The following is a 4,802-nucleotide window of genomic DNA, read 5'->3' on the forward strand; positions in this document are numbered from 1 at the left end:
CTTTACCATATCTTTTAGTATGTCGATCATCAATCTGTGTTCAAGTATCGAGTTTTGAATTCAGGTAGGTGTAGATTTGATTTACAGCTTAGATCTAAGCATGCAGGTTTTATCGTCTAGATTTTTTTAGATTTTATATGCAACATATCATATCATAGATCCTAAAGTAAATTGATTTGATGGTTAGATCATATACATGTTAGATTAATATAATTAATCTATTTACTTTTTACTGTAATTTATTTAAAAAAAATTTGAAATACATGCATGAAATCGTCTATATTTTCCAATAGTGATATCAGAGCCTAAGTTTACTATGACATGTTATATGTGTATATTAAATTTAAAATTTAATTTTATTTAGATCTAATATTGATATTTTTATATAAATTTAATTAATGATTGATCGTATAAACAGATATAAGGTTGTCCTGCTGTAGGATTTATCCCTTACAATGAAAAGATTATCCTAGTTTATGCTGATCTTTGATAAAATTTAATTTTATATATTACATATTATGTTCATGATCTGATTTAGATGTGATCTAAGTTATGATCAGATCTGATATAATTTAAATTAGATTTAAATTTAAGCATATATGATATATGATTAGACTAGATGATCCGATTAGTAAGTACTTGGATTGGGTTGATCACAGGCCATCCGATCATCAGAGCAAGAAAGTTTAAAGGCCCTCTCTTTCCATTTGATCGGATGCTCTTATGGCGTGTAGGGATATCATATGATTAAATCTCATAAAGAAGAACATGAAAAGAAGAACTTATTTTTCTGCAAAATTCTAGATCTTTAAACCCTAGGTTTGTTGTATGTGATATAAAGTTGTATGAAAAATAAAATATCTAATCTATATGATTAAAATTATTTTAATCATATGAAAATAAAATCTAAAATTATAAAAAATTTTAGATATGATCTAAAAGATGTTTATGATTGATTTTATTTTAAAATTATGCAAAATTTTTTAGATCTGAAACTTCTTGAATCGTGCTCGCATAATTACTGAGCCAATCAAATTTTGAACTGAGTTAACCTAATTCTCTTTGTGTAGCCAGCTCAATATTGATTGAGTCGATTTAATTTTAAAATAAAAAATCTTTGCATAAAATTTATTATAAATTATTTACAAGATGAAAAAATTGAAATTATTTCAAACCTAAATCTAAACCCATGTTGATACTAAAACTTAATTAAGAATTAAGTATAGAATCGATTAGATCTAGAATTATAATTTAAGATCTAATGACATTAGATAAAATATGGAGGCATGGGTTAGCTCAAATCAGATCTTTTTAATTGGATTAGATCTAAGGTTAGAATCAAAGAATTAATTGATCATGTAGAGAAATTGATTAAGTCTAACCAAATACTAAATTAAATTAATTAGGATTTCTCTAATACAATAGTTGTAGATGGTCAAGTTCATGTCTTTGATTAGACCAAATGGATTTTGATTGTGGCTCAATGGTTGAACCCGAATCATTAAGTTAGTCAAATCAAAACTTATTAATCAATTGGTGTCTAACATAAGTTTGGCATTAAGACAATGGTTTTAATTAGGAGCAGCTTACCTGACCATTTTGATGGTGTCTAAGGCTAGCTTAGCAGACCCTCCCATCGATCTCACTTACCTGGCTAATTTGGTGAATTATGTCTTGATAGATCACTAAGTGATTCGACTTGACCCATGCCATTAAAGTTGATCAGTATGACTGATCCAGGTGCCAGTTCAACCAGCATGACTCTAATCCAATTCAATGACTTGGTGAAGTCAGTGTTAGATGTATGTCCTAGAAGCCAATATGGCTGACACATTTAATATAGCTAGAACATAATTTTATACTTAATATATTGATTTGATCAATAAAAGGATAAGTTTATTTTTCATTCAAGTGTGATGTGTTCTTGAATCATCTATGGAATTAACTTTTTGATATATATTCTCAAAGTGTTAAAAATTAGAGATATGTATTTAATTCTTAAATACTTCTGATCATAGTATCATCATGAAGATGGTGATCGATCTGAATAAATCGATGCACAAATTACTTTCTTCAGGATAGATGAGTCTCTGATCTATAATGTAGTGATGCTGAGCGATAAGTATGGATAGTTGTTAAGAATAATTAGTATTGAGTATGACCATACGAGAGATCACTTGAATTTTTACTGGATTATCAATGATTGTCTCGATGCTATAGTTGTGTGAATGATTCTTTGACTTGAGATGGTATGATTGCTCATAGTGAGACTGTTGAAAATTAACTGACATATAAATATAGTCTCAATGAGCCCTTGTAGTAGATATTGACAACAATTGGTCCACTATAGGAGTAGGGTGCACATCAAGATGAAATCTATCAATCTTGATAGAAAAGAGTAGTCCTATAGGATTTGAGAGGCTAAGTTTGAGAGTCTGTGGCCACAGCAGTGTGATTGATAGAAAAGATTTCCATAAAGATCACAATTGAACTTGAGCTCATCGAATTTATCATATGACTGATGATGAAGTTTGACAATTTATCCATGACCTGCCATCTAGTCGGGACTCACGATAGAGGGATTGAATCATATGTTAACTATATCTTGATGTTCATTTTTGGTTCTACTGGGTTGCCGTTATATAATGCTAGGTGTCACTGGTGGATTGTGAGAGCTTATTGGGATTGTTTTGGATTGACAATTTTTGATGAGTTAGAGTGGAATTATTCTGATCCATTAAAAAGAGTTTCAATAATACTTTGATAGAAATCATTGTATATCTCACTATCAGATATAATTGAATCTATGAGGTCACACAATAAAGAAATTAAATCTGGAATAAGCAATTGAACTTATGAAGTCTCAATTGGATTTAGAGAAATCCTATTGGGTTCAGGATAATTTTGCTAGCACATGGTTGAACCCAATTTTTCTTTATGTTTAAATTTTTTTATTTGATAAGATTAATTCAAACTAAATTACTTGCTAATAACCTAAATAAATTAGATTTATTAGACTCTAATTATTGGGTGCCTAAGATTTTGGATCAATTGAATTAATGGTGCAAGTTCTTAATTTATTTTCTTGATAGTTTTGATAGGCCACCACTTGATTTTTGATCAAATTGGGTGTGTCCAACCTTTAAAGGGCTTGTGGATCCTTTATGGGGCATCCCTTGGGTGCAAAAGGGGATTTGATTTTGTGGGTGCAAGGGCTTCAAGTGTTGGCACCTAATAGATTTTCTAAAGGTAGTTAAATAACTTAAGTTATTAGGAAACCTAATGCAAGTAGAACTTGCATTAAGAGCTTGTTTAATTTTGAATAGGATTCAAACTTTATTTCTATTTAAAGGGATCTCTCCTGAGGTCCCTAAGTACTTAAACCAGCAGCCCCACACCCATCAAAGAGAGCCCCACACCCTCTCTTCCTCTCTCCCTCTCTTCTCCCTTGGACATCCAAATGCCCCACCTCTTTGGGTGTCCCTTCTTCCACCACGTCCCAAGGCTTTGGGTGTCCTCTTGTGTGTTGGTTTTTGGTCTATGATAGTAGTATAATTAAGGGAAGAAAAGCAAGAGAAGAAGAGAAGAAAAAGATCAAGGAAAGATCAAAGAGTTGATCGCGATCCAAACTTCGTTCGGATTCGCAGGTTGATTTTTCTTGGAGAAGAAAAATCAATTTTAAGAGGGTAGTTCTAGGCTAATCCTGAGTGGATACCCATAGAGGTCAGATACTTGTGAGGCTAAGAAAAAGCTTCTTCTCTTTCAGATCTAGATTTGAAGAAAGAAATTATGAAACAGGTATGTGATTCAATCACATATTAAATTTCAGCATATGTTCAATTTTAGCATATAAAGTAGATTCTTATGGTTTATATTTTATACATGCATGATATAAATTAAAAGAAGTTTAGTCTTCTATTTCATTGTAATGTTTAAAAAATAAAATTTTTGAAATATACATGCATGCCCCAATAAGAAATTTCAACAGTGATATCAGAGTCATGGGTTTCATATGCATGAAATTGACATATATATTTTGAAAAGAGTTTTAAAATCTAATTTTTCTTAATATATGAGTTATATAGATAAATATTTTAAATTTTAAATTTAATTTTAAATTTAATTTTAGAATATATAGTGGATATGTTAAAGCATGCATAGATCTGAATTTTGATCTAGAACGATTTCTTCTAGTTTATGTTCATGTGATAAGTATTTGCATAAATCTGAAATTTTATTTAATCTAATTCATAATTCATGTATGAGATATATAATTACATATTTAGGTCACAAAATTCTTTTCGATCTGATTCATGATTTGTATATGAGATATATGATGTCATGTGTTGATCTGAATTTTGCTTAGATCTGAATTTTACATATATATATATATGAGATATATGTTTGTATGTTAAATTTAAAAATTGATTTTATAATTTCAAACTTATCTCTTATGAAAAGAATTTAAATCTAAAATTTAGTTTGGAATATGAAATTTGTGTTTATGCATGAGGATTTTGGTTATGAAAAAATCAAAAATTAAGTCATGTAATTAGATTGCATCTAGGACTTTTGATTTGAATGAGATGGATCTAATTCGATTAAGTAATTGATCAAACTGAGTCAAGTATTGATTGAAGTTGGATCAATTAAGTAATATGATCATGTAATTGTTATTGATCAAATCGACTAAAATTCATATGTAGAATCGATTAACCTAAGGACCTAATTCGGTTCAATAGTTTGAGCCTGGTTCGTTTGAGTTAACCTATTTGGACCAATTGACCTATTGGTGTCTAAGG

The sequence above is a fragment of the Elaeis guineensis genome, chromosome 4, assembly GCF_000442705.2.
Source record: "Elaeis guineensis isolate ETL-2024a chromosome 4, EG11, whole genome shotgun sequence".
In the NCBI taxonomy this organism is placed as follows: Eukaryota; Viridiplantae; Streptophyta; class Magnoliopsida; order Arecales; family Arecaceae; genus Elaeis; species Elaeis guineensis.